Source organism: Pristiophorus japonicus, chromosome 2 (assembly GCF_044704955.1).
Source record: "Pristiophorus japonicus isolate sPriJap1 chromosome 2, sPriJap1.hap1, whole genome shotgun sequence".
NCBI classification, from domain to species: Eukaryota; Metazoa; Chordata; class Chondrichthyes; family Pristiophoridae; genus Pristiophorus; species Pristiophorus japonicus.
The window spans coordinates 46,041,395-46,063,111 of record NC_091978.1 but is presented as its reverse complement, the minus strand read 5'-3'; the positions used below and the strand labels follow the sequence as shown (position 1 = coordinate 46,063,111).

The 21,717-nt window shown below is 42.2% G+C and overlaps 2 long non-coding RNA genes across 2 annotated transcripts; both read left to right on the top strand.

Annotated features, from left to right (window-relative positions):
- The first annotated feature begins 1,699 nt into the window (after positions 1-1,699).
- On the top strand, positions 1,700-21,038 carry LOC139237524 (uncharacterized). Its single transcript, XR_011588512.1, has 2 exons — positions 1,700-1,802; positions 20,680-21,038. It is a non-coding gene; the product is annotated as an uncharacterized lncRNA (long non-coding RNA).
- On the top strand, positions 11,667-13,598 carry LOC139237546 (uncharacterized). The gene is made up of 2 exons (XR_011588514.1): positions 11,667-12,391; positions 12,496-13,598. It is a non-coding gene; the product is annotated as an uncharacterized lncRNA (long non-coding RNA).
- Positions 21,039-21,717: the final 679 nt, after the last annotated feature.

Below are 21,717 nucleotides of genomic sequence, written 5' to 3'. Positions count from 1 at the left end.
TCTTTGCTGTCATTTAAAATTTTCCCAATCTTCTAGTTTCCCACTAACCTTGGCCACCTTATACGCATTGGTTTTTAATTTGATACTCTCCTTTTATTTCCTTGGTTATCCATGGCTGGTTATCCCTTCTCTTACCGCCCTTTTTCACTGGAATATATTTTTGTTGAGCACTATGAAAGAGCTCCTTAAAAGTCCTCCACTGTTCCTCAATTGTGCCACCGTTTAGTCTGTGTTTCCAGTCTATTTTAGCCAACTCTGCCCCCATCCCACTGTAGTCCCCTTTGTTTAAGCATAGTACGCTCGTTTGAGACACTACTTCCTCACCCTCAATCTGTATTACAAATTCAACCATACTGTGATCACTCATTCCTAGAGGATCTTTTACTAGGAGATCGTTTATTTTTCCTGTCTCATTACACAGGACCAGATCTAAGATAGCTTGCTCCCTTGTAGGTTCTGTATCATATTGTTCTAAGAAACAATCCTGTATGCATTCTATGACTTCCTCCTCTAGGCTACCCCGTGCGATTTGATTTGACCAATCGATATGTAGGTTAAAATCCCCCATGATTACTGCCGTTCCTTTTTCACATGCCTCCATTATTCCCTTGATTATTGCCTGCCCCACCATGAAGTTATTATTTGGGGGCCTATAAACTACACCCACCTTGCTATCTCTAATCTCCACCCACAATGATTCAACATTTTGTTCATTAGAGCCAATATCGTCTCTCACAACTGCCCTGATATCATCGTTTATTAACATAGCTACCCCACCTCCTTTCCCTTGTCTATCTTTCCGAATTGTCAGATACCCCTGTATGTTTAATTCCCAGTCTTGGCCCCCCTGCAACCACGTTTCTGTAATGGCCACCAAATCATACCCATTCATAATGATTTGTGCCGTCAACTCATTTACTTTATTTCGAATGCTGCGTGCGTTTAGGTAGAGTGTTTTAATACTAGTTTTTAAACCATGATTTTTAGTTTTGAACCCTCCTGCAACCCCTTTTATATTCATACATATTGTCCCTTCCTATTACCTTGTGGTTTACACTTACCCCAGTGCTACTCTGCTCTGTTGCCTCCTGCCTTTTGCATTCTTTCTTGGGGTCCTGTTCATCTGAGCTCTCACCCACTCTAACTAGCTCAGAGCCCTCTCTTGGGTTCCGAATACTCCTTGCATTGAGGCACCGAGCTTTCATGCTTGCCTTTTTATTACACTTTGACCCTTTAGAATTTTGCTGCACAGTGGCCCTTTTTGTTTTTTGCCTTGTGTTTCTCTGCCCTCCACTTTTACTCATCTCCTTTCTGTCTTTCGCTTTTGTTCGGCAGGCTGTGGGTAGAAAAAGAGGGCCCGCATTCAGCCTGCCACTCCCTCAGTGCTGCATGGAGTGGTATTTGGAACCCACAGCCTTCTGACTAGGGGCCAATGGACTACCAACCAACCAAGCCAAGCTGACTTTCTTGCAAAAGCAAAATGATCCAGAGTGTCTCCACTTAACTCTGGACATTATTTTGGTTTCAGTATTATAGGTGTTAGTTAAAAAAAATAAAATGACCAATATTAATTGAATGTTTGTGATTGCAGTAGAGTATGTTGTGTTTTTGTTTTTGCCAAGACTACAACTCCCAGCATACCCGGCCTTGTCTGTAATTTGCTGGGGCAAATTGGTCTAACTTCCTCTTCCTATGACAGCTGGCCTTGACTTCTGGGATGCTCTGCATTCAGGAGCTCAGAGGTATTTGTTTTTGGAGACATTCCTGGAAATGAGATTAATCACCAAGCTTCCAGTAAACAGGTAATCTGTGTTTTTTTCCTTCATCAACACAATAGATATTCTTTCCCTTTTTCCTTTCCTTTGTGTTTCTTCCTACGAATAGCATATTTTGTGGCCTGTTTTTCCTTGTGGCAGATCTGAAGCCCTCTGAACTTGATAAATGTTTGTGCTTTAATCGGAATGACTAAATTAAAATGACTGATTTTTGCCGAGTGCCAAATCACCGGAAAATTTATTTAAATTAAAGAGTGTTAAAGATAATGGATAGATTTTGCATGGTTAATCTGGAAAGAAAACAAATGGAGACTGATTTTGCTTGGAATAGGATTTTAATGGCCGTGACTTAGCAAATTTGAATTTATCTCTGCATCAGCATTTCCCCCCCTGGAACTTGGACCCTACTTGGGAGCATAGCCTAACTGTGTCTTATTGATTACATTGTATGTTCAACGAAATATAGAATATTTATTTATGCTTAATTAGTTCTGATTATGGATCTTATGAAAATGAGGTATTGTAATTCACCACATTCCCTTCTACCCCTCTTTTTCCCCCCTCCCCCAAAACCTTTTTCTTTCTGAAGATGCTGATTGATGTTTGAATACAATTCCACAGGTGCTGCACACTTGTATCTTGTGGGGAGCCAGCTGTAGGGTCAGAGTGCAATCCTGGTTGAGATTAGCTAACTCAGCACAGCCTGGAGATCAAACCAGGGATTTTCTAGTCTGTTTGACTGAGCAGCACTCTGGATGCTGCATTTTATTCCAGGAGCACTTGGAGAAGCAGTCTCCTATTTTTAAAAAAAAAAACAGGAGTAGGCCTTTCAGCCCCTAAAGCTTCATTCAGTTACATAGAAACATAGAAAATAGGTACAGGAGTGGGCCATTTGGCCCTTCGAGCCTGCACCACCATTCAATGAGTTCATGGTTGAACATGCAACTTCAGTACCCCATTCCTGCTTTCTCACCATACCCCTTGATCCCCCTAGTAGTAAGGACTACATCTAACTCCTTTTTGAATATATTTAGTGAATTGGCCTCAACAACTTTCTGTGGTAGAGAATTCCACAGGTTCACCACTCTCTGGGTGAAGAAGTTTCTCCATCTCGGTCCTAAATGGCTTACCCCTTATCCTTAGACTGTGACCTCTGATTCTGGACTTCCCCAACATTGGGAACATTCTTCCTGCATCTAACCTGTCTAAACCCATCAGAATTTTAAATGTTTGAGATCCCCCCTCATTCTTCTGAACTCGTGACTACAAGCCCAGTTGATCCAATCTTTCTTGATATGTCAGTCCTGCCATCCCGGGAATCAGTCTGGTGAATCTTTGCTGCACTCCCTCATTAGCAAGAATGTCCTTCCTCAAGTTAGGAGACCAAAACTGTACACAATACTCCAGGTGTGGCCTCACCAAGGCTCTACAACTGTAGTAACACCTCCCTGCCCCTGTACTCAAATCCCCTCGCTATGAAGGCCAACATGCCATTTGCTTTCTTAACCGCTTGCTGTACCTGCATGCCAACCTTCAATGACTGATGTACCATGACACCCAGGTCTTGTTGCACCTCCCCTTTTCCTAATCTGTCACCATTCAGATAATAGTCTGTCTCTGTTTTTACCACCAAAGTGGATAACCTCACATTTATCCACATTATACACTTCATCTGCCATGCATTTGCCCACTCACCTAACTTATCCAAGTCACTCTGCAGCCTCATAGCATCCTTCTCACAGCTCACACTGTCACCCAATTTAGTGTCATCTGCAAATTTGGAGATACTACATTTAATCCTTGTCTAAATCATTTAATGTACAAAGTAAACAGCTGGGGCCCCAGCACAGAACCTTGCAGTACCCCACTAGTCACTGCCTGCCATTCTGAAAAGTACCCATTTACTCCTACTCTTTGCTTCCTGTCTGATCATAGCTGATCTGTATCTTAACCATTTTACCCACTTTGGTTATGTAACCCTTAATATCCTTGCCCAACAAATATCAATCTCTGCTTTAAATTTTTCAACTGACCTTGCCTCAACAACACTTTGAGGGAGAGGGTTCCAGATATCCACTACCCTTTGTCTGATGAAGTGCTTTCTGATATCATTCTGAAGAGCTCAGCTCTAATTTTAAGGTTGTGCCCCCTTGTGGACTCTCCACGAGAGGAAATATTTATCTCTCCACCCTATCAAATCCTTTAATCATCTTGCAATCACCTTAATTAGATCACTCCCTTGAGGGAATACAAGTCTAGTCTATGCAAGCTGTTCTAATAATTTAACCATTTTAGCCAAAGTATCATTCTGGTGAATCTGTATTGCATCCCCTCCAAGGCCAATATATCCTTCCTGAGGTACAGTGCCCAGAACTGAACACAGTAAATGGGCTCTACTGGAGCATAATATAACTAACATAACTTCCACCTCTGTGTGACAGCCCCCATCAGATAAAGGTGAACATTCCATTAGACTTTCACATTTTTTTTTGTACCTTTCCTTTAGCTTTGTTATATCTGAACTTGGGGCCCCCAGCTTCTTGTAATTTTATAAAATGTTCTCATCTGTCTTTCTTGGGTCCAAAGTGGATGATCTCACACTTTCCCACGTTGAACTCCATCTGCCACAGTTTTGCCCACTCTCATAATCTACCAATGCCCCATTGCAATTTTCTGCTCCCATCTACACTATTTACTGTACCACCTAACTTGGTACTGTTAGCAAACTTGGATATATGGATTTCTCTTCCTTCAACTAAGTAATTTATAAATATAGTGACATGTTGAGACCCCAGGACAGATCCCTGAGGGACACCTCTTGTTCCATCCTGCCAATTGGAGTATATACCCATTATCCCTACTGCCTCCTGCCCCCAAACCAATTCCCTACCCATGTCCATAGGTTACCTCCAATTCCATGCACACTCAATTTTGTTAACAATCTCTTACGTGGAACCTTATTGGATGCTTGCTGGCAGTCCATGTGTACACTCCCTTATCTATCACATTCATTACCTCAAAAAATGAAACTAGGTTCATTAGATATGACTTGCCCGTTACAAATCCATGCTGACTCTCTCCGATCAGCTCATATTAGTCGCTCTTCCTAATCAGAGATTCTTGTAACTTCTCCACATTAGACAAATAGGACTAAAATTTACTAATTTATCTCTTGCTCTTCTTAAATAGTGGAGTGACATTGGCAGTTTTCCAATTCAAGATGGGAGTATTCTCGAGGGGGGTGTGGGTGGGGGGTAGGTAGTGTGGCCTACTCCTATTAAACAATTGCAGATGAATAGTCATTGAAAAATCAGGAAATGTTAAATACTTACTTTGTATCGTTCTTCGCAGTCGAGGATGAGAGATAAAAGGAAAAGTAAAAATAAATCGAGGAGGAACTTCCTAGATTTAATACAAGTTTTTAAAAATGGTAATGGAGAAAATGAGAAACTCGACAAATCTGCAGGAGCTGATGGTCTCCACCCTAAAGTATTAAAAGTAGGTGAGGAAATTATAGTTTGACTGACACACAAACATAGAAAATAGGTGCAGGAGTAGGCCATTCGGCCCTTCTAGCCTGCACCACCATTCAATGAGTTCATGGCTGAACATGCAACTTCAGTACCCCATTCCTGCTTTCTCGCCATACCCCTTGATCCCCCTAGTAGTAAGGACTTCATCTAACTCCTTTTTGAATATATTTAGTGAATTGTCCTCAACAACTTTCTGTGGTAGAGAATTCCACAGGTTCACCACTCTCTGGGTGAAGAAATTCCTCCTCATCTCGGTCCTTATCCTTAGACTGTGACCCCTGGTTCTGGACTTCCCCAACATTGGGAACATTCTTCCTGCATCTAACCCCGTCAGAATTTTAAACGTTTCTATGAGGTCCCCCCTCATTCTTCTGAACTCCAGTGAATACAAGCCCAGTTGATCCAGTCTTTCTTGATAGGTCAGTCCCGCCATCCCGGGAATCAGTCTGGTGAATCTTCGCTGCACTCCCTCAATAGCAAGAATGTCCTTCCTCAGGTTAGGAGACCAAAATTGTACACAATACTCCAGGTGTGGCCTCACCAAGGCCCTGTACAACTGTAGCAACACCTCCCTGCCCCTGTACTCAAATCCCCTCACTATGAAGGCCAACATGCCATTTGCTTTCTTAACCGCCTGCTGTACCTGCATGCCAACCTTCAATGACTGATGTACCATGACACCCAGGTCTCTTTGCATCTCCCCTTTTCCTAATCTGTCACCATTCAGATAATAGTCTGTCTCTCTGTTTTTACCACCAAAGTGGATAATCTCACATTTATCCACATTATACTTCATCTGCCATGCATTTGCCCACTCACCTAACCTATCCAAGTCACTCTGCAGCCTCATAGCATCCTCCTCGCAGCTCACACTGCCACCCAGCTTTGTGTCATCCGCAAATTTGGAGATACTACATTTAATCCCCTCGTCTAAATCATTAATGTACAGTGTAAACAGCTGGGGCCCCAGCACAGAACCTTGCGGTACCCCACTAGTCACTGCCTGCCATTCTGAAAAGTCCCCATTTACTCCTACTCTTTGCTTCCTGTCTGACAACCAGTTCTCAATCCATGTCAGCACACTACCCCCAATCCCATGTGCTTTAACTTTGCACATTAATCTCTTGTGTGGGACCTTGTCGAAAGCCTTCTGAAAGTCCAAATATACCACATCAACTGGTTCTCCCTTATCCACTCTACTGGAAACATCCTCAAAATTCCAGAAGATTTGTCAAGCATGATTTCCCTTTCACAAATCCATGCTGACTTGGACCTATCATCATCTTATTCCAAATGCACTGCTATGACATCCTTAATAATTGATTCCATCATTTTACCCACTACCGATGTCAGGCTGACCGGTCTATAATTCCCTGTTATATCTCTCCCTCCTTTTTTAAAAAGTAGGGTTACATTGGCTACCCTCCACTCCATAGGAACTGATCCAGAGTCAATGGAATGTTGGAAAATGACTGTCGATGCATCCACTATTTCCAAGGCCACCTCCTTTAAGTACTCTGGGATGCAGTCCATCAGGCCCTGGGGATTTATCGGCCTTCAATCCCATCAATTTCCCCAACACAATTTCCCGACTAATAAGGATTTCCCTCAGTTCCTCCTCCTTACTAGACCCTCCGACCCCTTTTATATCCGGAAGGTTGTTTGTGTTCTCCTTAGTGAATACCGAACCAAAGTACTTGTTCAGTTGGTCCGCCATTTCTTTGTTTCCCATTATGACTTCCCCTGAAGTTGCATGTTCAGCCATGAACTCATTGAATGGCGCTGCAGGCTAGAAGGGCCGAATGGCCTACTCCTGCACCTATTTTCTATGTTTCTATGATTCTGACTGCAGGGGACCTACGTTTGTCTTTACTAACCTTTTTCTCTTTCCATATCTATAGAAACTTTTGCAATCCGTCTTAATGTTCCCTGCAAGCTTCTTCTCGTACTCCATTTTCCCTGCCCTAATCAAACCCTTTGTCCTCCTCTGCTGAGTTCTAAATTTCTCCCAGTCCCTGGGTTCGCTGCTATTTCTGGCCAATTTGTATGCCACTTCCTTGGCTTTAATACTATCCCTGATTTCCCTTGATAGCCATGGTTGAGCCACCTTCCCTTTTTTATTTTTACGCCAGACAAGGATGTACAATTGTTGTAGTTCATCCATGCGGTCTCTAAATGTCTGCCATTGCCCATCCACAGTCAACCCCTTAAGTATCATTCGCCAATCTATCCTAGCCAATTCACGCCTCATACCTTCAAAGTTACCCTTCTTTAAGTTCTGGACCATGGTCTCTGAATTAACTGTTTCATTCTCCATCCTAATGCAGAATTCCACCATATTATGGTCACTCTTCCCCAAGGGGCCTCGCACAACGAGATTGCTAATTAATCCTCTCTCATTACACAACACCCAGTCTAAGATGGCCTCCCCCCTAGTTGGTTCCTCGACATATTGGTCTAAAAAACCATCCCTTATGCACTCCAGGAAATCCTCCTCCACCTTATTGCTTCCAGTTTGGTTAGCCCAATCTATGTGCATATTAAAGTCACCCATTATAACTGCTGCACCTTTATTGCATGCACCCCTAATTTCATGTTTGATGCCCTCCCCAACATCACTACTACTGTTTGGAGGTCTGTACACAACTCCCACTAATGTTTTTTGCCCTTTGGTGTTCTGCAGCTCTACCCATATAGATTCCACATCATCCAAGCTGATGTCCTTCCGAACTATTGCCTTAATTTCCTCCTTAACCAGCAATGCTACCCCACCTCCTTTTCCTTTTATACTATCTTTCCTGAATGTTGAATACCCCTGGATGTTGAGTTCCCAGCCCTGATCATCCTGGAGCCACGTCTCCGTAATCCCAATCACATCATATTTGTTAACATCTATTTGCTTGTGGTTAGTTCAGGTGTAGGTTTAATTTGTGGTTTATTGGGAATGGAGGAATGCAGCTATATGGTTGTGTGGGATCTGGGAAACTAATCGGGTATGAGGCTTTGTGCTGGTTACTCTGTCAAGCTTTCCCACCCAACCTCTTTATACCACGTGTAAATTCACTGATTGGAAACTTTTTACTCCAAATGAAATATGGCCTAAACCATGCCTGGACTGGAGAATTTTAGCTATTAGGAAAGATTGGATCGGCTAGCGTTATTTTCTTTGGAACGGGGGAAGCTGAGGGAGAACTTTTTATTGAGGGGCCTAGATAATGAATAGGAAGGACCTATTTCCCTTAGAAGGTCAACAGCTAAAGGGCATAGATTTAAAGCAATTGGTAGAAAGTTTTGAGGGGAAATTTGTTCACCCAGAGGGTGGTGGGGGTCTGGAACTCGCTGCCTGAAAAGGTGGTAGAGGCAGAAACCTTCATCACGTTTTAATAAAGTATTTAGATGTGCACTTGAAGTGCCCTAACCTACAGGGCTACAGACCAAGAGCTGGAAAGTGGGATTAGGCTGGATAACTCTTGGTCGGCCAGCGCAGACACAATGGGCCGAAATGGCCTCCTTCCATGCTGTACATTTCTATGATTTCTATAATGCCCTAATAATGTAGATGAACGTGGCCTATACATTAATGCCACTTAAGACTTGTATACCACAGCTTTTAAATTCATACTATGAATTTATAATGTCTGAATTTAAAATATTAACAAAGCTGAACTCAATGTCTGAATTTACCCAATGTTCATTTCTACTATGAAGTCAACTCGCGCTTTCCTCCTTTTGGAAAACAGCGAGAGCCCCGTCTGAAGTTTCAGGCCATCGCACGGCAGGAAATCAGGCGGGTGGGACAGATGTGTAAATCTGGCATAGAAAGCCTCCAACTAGTTAGGTGGGGGTGGGAAGTAGTTGGAGGGAGACAGAGATCTGGTGCAGCAACAGGATATAAAAAATGCTGGCGCTTAAAGGGGTAATGATAGAACTGGAGGAAGCGGGCAACCTGATAGAGGACGCGGCAGGGCCCAAAAGAGCAAGTAATCTCTGAATTTCTGCAGTGTCAGGCTTTCTAGCTTATTTCTGATCACCCACATTCCAAATCATCTCGAGGACTCCCACCCTTTCTCTAATCTCCTACAACCCTCCGATGTCTGCGCTTCTCCAATTCTAGCTTCTTGGGCATCTCCAATTGTCATTGCTTGATCATTGGCAGCTGTGCCTTCAGCTGCCTAGGCCCCCAAGTTCTGGAATTCTCTCTTAAACCTCTCTGCCTCTCTATCCTCCTCTTGAACAAGCTTTTGGGCACTTGTCCCAATATCTCCTGGTGTAGGTTGGTGTCACATTTTGTTTGATGCTCCTGTAAAGCACCTGGAGACATTTTACTATGTTAAAGGCGCTATTTACATATAAGTAGTTGGTGTTATGAACTCAACCACATCCAGGTATGATGAGTCATGCAGGCAATGTATCCCTCTTTTCTACAGGCTAAGGTTGTCAGCTTGCGATTCTGGCGTGCATGGTGGAGTTTTGCCCACATTATCACATTGTCACACATGGACTGTGATAATGTGGGCATCACCTGCCAGCACCAAATTCTACCAGAATGGCTTGAACTCTTGCATATCTGATTTGCACCCCAAAATCTGCTGCCCCCCCCCCCCCCCTCCAAATGCTGGAACAATGTCAATTTTGCCTCAAAATTAAGGAATTTCAGGCTGAATTTTGCATTTTCATTTGTGACTTCGGGCAGATTAAGGTGGAAATGAAATATTTTTGCACCTGGCGTCATAGGCAATACACCAGCAGATCGGGTAATACCCGGAAAGTAAAGCTCTCGTGTCCTAATCCATAAGAACATAAATGGGAGTAGGCCAATACGGCTCCTCGAGCCTGCTCCGCCATTTAATACTATCATGGCTGATCCGATCATGGACTCGGGTCCACTTCCCTGCCCGCTCTCCATAACCCCTTATCGTTTAAGAAATCCACCAGTGTGTCTCACTGGAAGCACCACTCCTATTTGAATTTTTCTGTGTTCTCACTCTGGCCATCCTTATGACCTCTGAATGACAGACCATTCATGAGCAGTTATTGTTATGGGAAATCAGCCCTAAAAAGAGACATTTTTCCATGTGTTTGGACTTTGTGGGCTTGCATCACAGACTTGCAAGGACAGTGTGCTGTAGCTCTCCCTAATGTGTTGTGCATTTTTCTGGTTGAAAAGTGGTTAATAATTGCATGAATGAGTGCATTAAAGCTTGGGCCTTGTTCTGAGCTGAATCATTTTATTTTGCTTTTCTGCTGTCAGCTGTATGGAAAAGAGCAGACAGTACAAATCTGGATCGGACTCAGAATATAACTGGTGTAATTATGGAATGAACCAACTCCTGTGGTGCCATTTTAAAGCAGGGGTGAAGCTGGATGGTGTGCTGCAGCTATGTTCACACTAAAATTAATTTGTATTTTAAGCTTGTTGCACTGTTCTCTCAGATTAATCTTTTTCTGCAACCTGATCATGCCTATGTTTTAATGAAAAATTATACCACAACATTAATCTGTCTTTCTCTTTCAGATGCTGATTGCTCTTTTGTGTGCTCCCTCTATTTTCTGTTTTTAGTTATTATCTTGGTTCATTCGATGTCCTTACTGCTCACATCAGCAAGAAGAATGTAATGCTGGAATAATGTGCGAATATAAACCGGGGATAATGATAAGGAACCATCATCTGTCTACAGCTACTGTGGCACAGCCTCTAAGATGGCTGCCAGCACTTCTTCAATTAATCGGGATTAAGATAGCCTTGAAACCATTGTTGCCAATGTATATAACTTTTCAAATTCTCATTTATTTTTCTTTGAAAATTATCGCTTATCTATAGAAGTTGAGACAGAGAACAAGATGATTCCATGTTCGGTCTATGGGGAGTTGGCCAATCTCGGCTGACTTGGCATTATGGGGGGCTACAATTGGGCTTAGTGTCGCAGGATGGGTGGTGGAAGAAATCATTCAAGGCCCCCACTTCAGATTATAAGCCAGTAACTGCTGCAGAAAGTGCACGTGGATGGCCAAATAATCTGTTGGTATTCACTTTCCAGGTTCGGTGTTAGCTTGGCTTAGTTGGTAATGCATTTGCCTCTTGAGTTAGAAGGTTGTTGGTCCTTCAAAGAAGAGCAGGGAGTTCTTTTGGTGTCCTGGTCAATATGCCCCTCTCGACCACCACCACCAAAAACTGACAAACTGGTCATTCAGCACTATAATTCATTCTATCTGAAATGGTTTGAGTAGTCTTGAGAAATTTGATTTTTTTGGGGCAAGGTAGCAGCTGCTGATGCTTGTGGAACAGTAGCCTAAGTATGAGATTTTATTGTTTTAATTAAATGTATTTCTCATTTTTCTCTGTTACTTATGCCTTTAATTTAAAAAAAAAAATATGAACTACATCATTGGGCTTCCCTTTCATGAGGGAAATTGGGCCATTACTGCTTACTTTGCAACAGCTGACTTGACGATAACATTACAGATGTCTGGGACCAGGCTGTATGGCTGTGCTTGTGGTGGAGTGTGGCCTCAAAAGAGGATAGAAACCGGAAAGAGGAAAAAAAAACTTTTACAGATAATTTTGCTGTTTGTTGTTTCTGTTCATCAGAAGACATTGGGTGCTGGTATGGAATAACTTTGTCACATGCAGTGGTTGGCTGAGGGAGAAACCTTGATGTTGGCTATCACCAGCTTTGCGAGTCAGGCAGACAGCTGTGGAAACTTGGGGTTGGATATAGCTGGTTTCTGCTCTGGTGTGAATAGATCTCCATAAATGGAAATCGCAGAGAAGGGCTATGAGAACTAAAAGATACTCCGTGGGGGACTGAATCATTTTACAAACAACTGTACAAAGCTAATAGTATGAACCTGGCATTGAGCAAAAACAAAAGTAGAATGTGAATGCTGTACTTGAGCAAAATTTCCCCAAGATCCTGGTGGAAAACACAAGTAAAACATGATCCAAACATCCAGGAGAGGACAAAGTGGATAGGTTATCTACCTTGGTAGAATGGACTTAATTCTTCCAATTGGCAGCACCAATTTGGAGGGGCTGAATGCCCTACTCCTGTTCCTGTGTTCTACTTTTACTATAGTGGATTGGTAAGAATTATCATGGTTGCTATTGTATTTTTCAAAAAAGTGTTGAATTTAAAATGTCTTTCCACTTTAAGATATTAATTGAGTCACATTCCACAACATTACAGATGTCTGGGACCAGGTTGTATGGCTGTACTTGCATGCCACACAGCACTGCCCCACGGTCGTCAAAATCCACGGTGCGGCCTTGGACAATGTGGACCACTTTCCATACCTCGGGAGCCTACTATCAGCAAAGGCAGACATTGATGACAAGGCCCAACATTGCCTTCAGTGCACCAGTGCAGTCTTCGGTTGCCTGAGGAAGAGAGTGTTTGAAGACCAGGACCTCAAATCTGGCACTCAAGCTCATGATCTACAGGGTGTTAGTGATAACCGATATGGCTGAGATATGGACCATATGCAGCAGAGATCTCAAAGCGCTGGAGAAGTGCCACCAATGCTGCCTCCGCAAGATCCTGCAAATCTACGGGAGGATAGAAGCACCAACATCAGTGTTCTCACTCAGGCCAGCATCGAAGCACTGACCACGCTCGACCAGCTCCGTTGGGCGGGCCACATCGTCTGCATGCCTGGCACAGGACTCCCAAAGCAAGCGCTCTACTCTGAACTCCTGCACAGCAAGCGAGCCCCAGGTGGGCGAAGGAAATGTTTCAAGGACACCCTCAAAGCCTCCTTGATAAAGTGCAACATCCCCACCAGCACCTGGGAATCCCTGGCCGAAGACCGCCCAAAGTGGAAGAAGAGCATCCGGGAGGGCGCTGAGCGCCTCGAGTCTTGTCATCGAGCGCGTGCAAAAATCCAGTGCACACAACAGGAGGAGTGTGTGGCAAACCAAGCTCCCCACCCACCCTTTCCTTCAACCACTGTCTGCCCCACCTATGACCGAGACTGTAATTCCTGCATTGGACTGTAGTCACCCGAGAACTCGAGTGGAAGCAAGTCTTCCTCGATTCCGAGGGACTGGCTATGATGAGGACACAACCACTTTCAATTTTTCTTAAAATGGATAACTGAATACACAATGCTAAGCTTTTCAGTCTGTTGGGTGGAAACTTGGATAGGATATCATTGAAATAGAGATCTTACTGAAATAATCTTTATCCACATACTTCAGATTCTAATTGAGTCCAGCTGTAACTTACAATGAGGATCTGTAATCTGGTGAGAAACAGTACAGGATTAAAAACAAACGTCTAGTCAAAACTAATTCAATCCCTATGCCTGAAATGCAAACCTATCTCTTTACAGATATTGTACATTGAGAATTTACTATTTTGGTTTCAAAATAGTAGCATAGTTATTGTTACTGGACTAGTATTCCATTAGACCTGGACTAATAATCTGAGGACATGAGTTCAAATCCCAGCACAGCAGCTGGGGAATTTAAACTCAGTGAATTAAATTTATTAAAATCTGGAGTAAAAAGCTAGCATCAGTAATGGTGACCATGAAACTACCAGATTGTCGTAAAAACCCATCTGATTCACTAATGTCTTTTTTTAGGGAAGGGAATCTGCTGACCTTACCTGGTCTGTATGTGACTCTACACCCACAGTGATGTGGTTGACTCTTAACTGCCCTCTGAAATGGCCTAGCAAGTCACTCATTTTTGTAGAAGGTGGCTCACCACCACCACCTTCTCAAGGGCAATAAAGGTTGGCCGAGCCAGTGACTCCCACATCCCATGAACAAATAAAAAAAAAAAAGTTCCAGTGCTTGCAGTATTTATCTGACAAGTTATAACTTTAAATAGATTCAGAGAATCCTAGAAACTTACAGAAGGAGGCCATTCAGCCAGTCTTGCAACTGCTGGCTCTTTGACAGAGCAGTTGTGCTTATTACTACACTATAACCCTGTAAGTTTCCTCATCTTTAGTAGCTGTCCAACTCCCTTTTTTAAATTATTTATGGAATCTACTTCCACCACCTTTGCAGGTAGTATTCCAGATCCCAAAAACTGTAGGAAAAAAATTATTCTCCTCTCCCCTCTAGACCTTTTGCTAATTATTTTCAATCTATGTCTGGTTATTGACCCACTCACCAAAGGGAATAGTTTTTCTCTATCTAAATGTCTCCGAACAAAGAAGGTAAAGAGGTGACTCAATAGAGGTTTTTAAGATAAGGAGGATAATCCTATAGAATAGAACATTTTTTTTTAAATGGTGAGAAACTTTTAAATGTTGATGTTCAGAGACATTTGGGTGTCCTCGTGCAAGAAACACATACAGGTACAGCAAGCAATAAGGAAGGATACTCCTGTATCTAATGAGGATTGAAAGATTGTGACCAATGCCTCTGCTATTATCTTTTCTTTCAGGAACCTGGGATGCATTCCATCCTGATCTGGTGACTTATCAACTTTCAGTAATGTTGATCTTTTTAGTACATCCTCCATTACTATCCTATCCATAACTTCCCTCTTAGTGTAACCTTCAGATCATCAGCTTCCTTTGTGAAAACAGCTGCACAGCATTTAATACTTTAGCCATGTCCTCTGCCTCTGCATGAAGATTTCCTATTGGGTTCTTAATAGACCCAACTTTTTCCCTACCTAACCTCTTCAATTTTATCGGGCTGAAATTCTGCTGTTCTGCTTTCCCATTAGCGCCTCCAGGGGGAGTGAAACTTTTGCCCGGTGGGGAAGGGGATGTGGCACTATCCAGTCCTGCGAAATGAGCAGGAGTTGGCAGAGGTGTGAAAACGGTAGTGCTGCACCCCTGTCGGTAGTGCCCCGGGCTGCTGTGCCTCCGGCGATGACTTGCAGAGTTCACAGCGGCTCTCCGCTTTAACGGAAGGGGAGGGGCATTGAAACACTCCTGGACACACGTCTCAAAAGTGACATTGCGCTCCACTTCCTGTGGGGGGCGGTGACCGGAATTTCGTGCCTGGGGTGGGTCTTGCATGCCAGGCGCAGGCAGTCCCACCTCTCCTCGGTTACCGCCCCCCAAAAGGGGCACAACCGAGTTTCGACCCCTATGTTTTTCACTTTAGGGTTCATTTTAATGTTGTTGGCTAATTTTTTCTCAACCACTCTTTGCCTCCCGTATTAACTTTCAAGTCCCTCCTTTACTTTCCATAAACTTCCTGGTGATCAACTGAATCTTGCTCCTGATGTTTGTCACAAGTCAAGCCAACCTTTTCTGTTTTATATTAACTTTTTTATTTCCTTTGTCATCCATGGCACATTAGCTTTAGATGCTCTACATTTTCCATTCAAAGGAATATATCTAGTTTGTACATAAACTATCTCTTCCCTAAATGCCTTCCATTGTTCTGTTGCTACTTTACCCTGCAGTCGCCATTTCCAATCTACCTGCGCTAGAACCCTTCTTAAATGGCTGAAATGAGCTCTTTCCCCAGTTGAGCATTTTTACTGCCAATATTTTGTGGTCTCTTTCCACAATTACTCTAAATCTAATTATGTTGTAGTCATTGTTGACTAGATGCTCTCCTACTGCTACAATTTAATACCTCCTTCACTTGCTATTTTCCTAAATCTGGTCCCTGCAATTTTGGGGATATTTCTAATTTCACTGTTGCTTGTATCTCCCTGTCCTCGGAGCTCCTAATTGTTGTTCCTTTTTCTATTTTCTGGTTCCCCTCTCCCTGCCAAATTAGTTTTAAACCCTCCAACAGTACTTGTTAGCCTCTTAGCCCTCCACTAGGTTTCCCAGAACCAGATGCAATACTGCTTCCTTTCTTAGTGAACTGGAGATGAGAAAGTTCTCCTGTACATATCAGAAATACCCCTTTTTCCCTACCCTTAGCATTGTCTTCTGCCACCCCCCCCCCCACACACACACACACACACACACACACACTCTATTAGGATAAGGTCTCCTAATATTACTATTTTGGTTACACAACTTTGAAATTTGCCAACAAATTTGCTCATCTATCTCCTCTGTTTGGAGTTCTTTATTTTTTTTTACTCCCAGCAGCATAGCCACTCCCCTCTCTGTTCCTTAACAATCCAAATAGATTCAGTCCTAGAACAATCTTGTATATCCTTTCTAACATCATCCTTAATCAATACTGTCACACCCCCTCCTCTCTTTCCTTTACTATTCCTCAATACTTGGTAACCAGGAATATTAAGAACCCATTCTGAGTCTTGTTTCCATTAACAGTGACATGGCTCAATCACATCATAATCCCATGTGGCAAATTGTGCCTGCAGGTCACCAACCTTATTAGTTACACTATGGATATTGATGAACATACAATTTAATACCTCCTTCATCACTTGCTATTTTCCTCAATCTGGTCCCTGCAATTTGAGAGATTTCTAATTTTACTGCTACTTGTATCTCTGTGCCCTCTTATATGCTCGTTGCTGTTCCTTTACTATTTTCTGGTTTCCCTCCCCCTGCCAAATTAGTTTAAGTACTAGTTTAGTATTAAGTATTAGTACTCGTACTAGTTAACCTCTCAGCAAGAACATTGGTCCCAGCTCTCTTCAGGTGAAACCAGTCCATCTTGTACCAGAACCAGTCTCAATGCCCCAAGAATCTGAAACCCTCCCTCTTGCACCACTTCTGCAGCTACACATTTATTTACCTGTAACACCTTCCTGTTTCTATATTCACCAGCATGTAGCATTGGGATTAGTCCTGAAATTACCTTTTTTGAGGTCCTGTTTTTTTTTCCAATCTTTTTCTTAACTCCTGAAACTCTGTCTGGAGAACCTCAATACTTTTTCAACCCATGTTATTGGTTCCAACATGGACCATGACTTCTGGCTGTTCTCCTTCCCTTCATACCTTGGCACCATACCATTCGGGAATCACATTTGGGGTTACAAATACACCTGTATGCCCCTAACTATCGAACCCATTATGGTTACTGCATTTCTATACACTCTTTTTCCTGTGTGCAGTCGAATCTCCCATAGTGCTGGGGGTTTGATTCTCCAAGGTGTCGTCTCCCTCCCTGCTATTCAAAAATGAAAACTGGTTAAGTGCTACTGACTTGAGGAATTCCTGTACAACCTGCGTCTTCCTCCATCCTGTCTGGTGGTCACTCGCTCTCGCCTATTGGAACATATGGTCCAGGAAACTGAGCCCTGGATGCACTGCAGTGACTCAAGATGCTCAAACTCGTGAGCTTGAGCTCTTGTAACTGGTGGCACTTCCTGCACACATGATTATCCAGGATGCATGAAGTGTTCTGGAGTTCTCATATCATCTTTCTCCTTGGGCAATCCCCCCGGAGTCGAGGATGACTTGCTTCCACATTAAAATGAGTTCTAAGGTGACTGAGACCAATGCGGGATCTACAGTCTCTGTTACAGATGGGACAGTGGGTGGGGTACTTGATTTGTCGTAGCTCCTTCCGCTGTTTGTGCTTGGCTTCCGCATACTTCCAAGTTCTCTCTCTCTCTCAACAGGATGCGCATGCAATTTAGCTATAAAACCGAGACTGACCTCAAAGACTGAGCTACTAAAATAGTAAAAAGGTTAACTAAAAACACGAGAAGTGATGTCTATCAACTGACAACACAATGGAAATTTCCAATCAAGTGAAAAAACAATTTAATGAAACAAACTAATACTTGCCTATTACCCACCAATCCGCTCCCTTCACAGCAGTGACTGCTGCCGGTTCTCCCACTTCTCTGTTGGGTCTTTCTCTCCGCTCTCAGTTGTTGAAGAATAGGACACTTTTTTGACCGGTTTAAAGTGTTATATCCTTGCTCAAAGCAGTTGGCTAAAACTTGCATTTATATAGCACCTTTAACATAGTACAATGTCCCAAGGTGCTTCATCAGTTTTGATCCATCTATCGCACTTATCCACACTATTCCTTAGTGCATTTCTGATGACCCTAAATCCCATTTCCTGATCAGAACCCGTCGATTTCCTCCTTGAAGTTCATTAAGGTTTTTTATTCCTCCACCCATGCTAACAATCTGTTTAAAGAAAAGAGAGAATTTAGAACATCCTAAATGCTTTGCATCCAATGAAGTACTTTTGAAGTGTAGTAACTAACATAAGCAAAACGCATTACCGTGACTCAAACCCTCTCTGCACCCTTTGTTTACTCACATCCTTGAGTGCTTTACTGCTGCTTTGTTCTCTGCCGTTTCCTCGTGATCCTTGTTTGAATCCGTTGTTTCCTAAAATTCCTCAGCCTATCTTTATCGCTCTCCCTATCCTGCACATCAAATATTTGTATGTTTTCTCTCCCTCCCTAATGCCATTCACAACTTTGTTCGTAAGCCAAGCGGGTCTTGGTCTTTTTTTTTTTCTGTCCCTATTTAGGGATACATTTCATTTGCATGTTAACAATTCCGTTGAAACTATTCCATTTAGTATTTCTTCCCATACCCTTAAAGTAAGCTCATTTAAAATGTAGCTTTTTAAATTGGCTTTTTATTTTCTACCCTCATCCCATCTATTCCCTTCCTTCTACTTTACTACTTGTTTCCTCCTCGTGTTAGAACTGAAACTAAATCCAATATTGCATTATCCTATGAAATCCTCACTATTTCTGCAAACTATCCCATGCACAAGAAAACCAATAAGAAGTCTACTGTGGTCTGGATAAGCCACAGCAGAGCGGGTCTGTCACTAAAGAATGAATCATTAACACTAGTGGTTCTACTGTTGGTGACAAAGATGGTAACTTTCTTTCAGTAAGAAAATTAAATGTTTTCTTGTAATAGTACTTAGGTTTTTATAGCCCATGGAGGCTGGTCTTCCGCCATAGATTGGAAGATGGTGTAAACTCTGCTGCAGGTTACGGTAGCATAGTGCTTATGTCAGTGGCCTGGATTAATCTGGAGATGTGAGTTCAAATCTCACCATGGCAGCTGGGGGATTTAAATTCCGTTAATTAAATAAATCTGACATAAAACCCTATCAATTAAACCACTGGATTGTTATGAAAAAAAACATTTGATTCACCAATGTCCTTTTAGAGAAGGAAATCTGTCCTCCTTGCGTGGTCTGCTCTAGTCCCACAGCAATGTGGTTGACTTTTAACTACCCCAAAGATGTCTCAACAGCACTATGGGAGTACCTTCACCATACTAATTGCAGCGGTTCAAGGTGGTGGCTCACCACCTTCTCCAGCGCAGTTAAGGATGGACAATAAATGCTGGCCTTGCTGGCGATACCTACATCCCATGAACATTTGTTAATGCATCGCTAGCCACTAGTCAGTCCCAAGAGCAACCAGGAATGATTTTCCTGGTGGTTAGATAGTGGCCCGGATTTTGCGAGCAGCCGTGAAGGAATAGTGCTCTCCTTTGACCTCAAAAGCTTCCCAGAAAGTTTAACGAGCTCTACAGCATGGACTCCCTCTATTCCAATGTCCGTTTCAATTTATCATCTTCGACAGGGCATCTGTGGTGTCCAGGAATGGGGCAGGGAGCAGACAAACTGATCAACTCAATTGAAGAATTCTCAGCCAGCAAAGCAGGAAGTGAAAAGCAGGGAATATAAATCGCATTTAAATCATTATACAGAAAGCAAAACAACAGATAGGATTACAGGAGAAACTTATAGCAAAATACAAATTTAACATCTGCAATATTTAAATTTCCTTGAGGGAATGAAATTCCACACTTGTAAAATTATTTTTTCAGTGCCAGAGAGGTTGTTCAGTAATTATGACTTAGAATGCCGTTTAAAAACTCAGGTACTCCTAATTGAACAAGGTGTAATTTTTTCATCAGTCTTTACAGCAAGAATGGGCAATTAGTTTAAGTTGACACTAAATCAGTGATTTCTATGTTGATTCCATCTGTGAAGACTGCAACAGCACACCCTGGGGAGAAGCAAGGTATCAGACAGCAAATTCCAAAATTGTGTTGAATTGCACATGTGCGGATGCCAGAAGTTGCGTTAATTTAACCCAGTAATTAGGACAAGCGCTTACTAGCTCGCTAATATTAGTGCCACAAATTCCAGGCCAATACCTTTTGATTATTCTTTGCAGCAGCTAGCAGACTGAAGAAATTTGAAAAGACCAAACCAGCTCACTTCATTCAAAAACCTAACCACTTAGTGTTACAATATAGCAGCAACCTTACCTGTGGTTATAGGTAGACTATAGTTCACAACCCATGATCAGATGGGTTCAAATCTATTATCTGCAAATTATTTGATTATTGAAGGCAGAGGGTGCTGAAATAGGCCACATTTAACCCTATAACTAGAACAAAAATGATCAGTGCATTAACTAAGTAGGATTGGTTGCATATTTGAGCATGTTGAAGCTGAACGAAGCCACCAATCGAAGTTAAATGTGCAGCATAAAACTTCACAATTTTTTTCCTCCAGGAAGTACACAAGACAATGCCGAACTTTTAAATTCACATGAATGAAGATGTTTCACATGCAGGTGAAAGGGCAGTGCACTTGTTAACTGAAGCAAAGAACATCAAGGGTGAAATTCCCCAACAAAACAAGTACTATTCTGACTTTTACAAGTCTTGTGTGTGCAAATATAATTGTGCTCAGATGGAAAATACTGGCATGCCCAGTACATGGTCTGGATGTACAGACTAAACTCATCCCTCATTGTATTGTTCACTGACCTCGAGCTGAAATCACCCCAGTATGCAAGCAATAATGAACATTAATAATGTAATTACCTAGGCAGGTAATATATTCCAAATAAATCTGACTGATTTCACTACCATGTTCCTATGTGCAAAAGTCAGAGTTCCTTCTTGCAAGTTTGTCTCCTTCCCCTTTTTTGATCTGTGCTATGTGCAGTCCTCAGGCAAGTGAGCAACTTTGTCCCAGCTGTCTGTCACTGCCCAAGAGGTCTTGCTGCAACTTCTGTAGTTCTTTACGACTTTTCTAAATAAGAATGTTTGTAACCAATAAGGGATTGCTAGCTTTTTAAATAGACTATATTATTTCTATTATATCTCAATTACCTAAATCTATCGCATAAGGAAAATAACCAAAGGTTTGAACTTAAGGTAAAGTTAATTTTCACCCACTTGCTGAAATTAATCAAGCACAAACCACAGAACACGACTTACATTGGTCAATTGTGAGTGGATGCATTAAATGGCATTATAGTAGAGGTAACACTTGCTACCCAATGACTATGGTGTAGATTAGAAGGAAATGAGAATAACTCTGAGTCACTTTCCCATCTCAGTTGCCAATTATCAATGTCTTCTGTCAAGTCAATTTACAACTCCAAACCATCCCACAAATGTAACTATGTCAAATACCTTGTGAAAATCTAAATCCGTTATCTTCAGTGTTCAACTCATCTGCCAATCTTTTAACTCCCTCAAAATTCCAGCAGAACTAAATCAGTCTATATTAGAAATGTATTTAAAGTAGAGTGGATCTTCT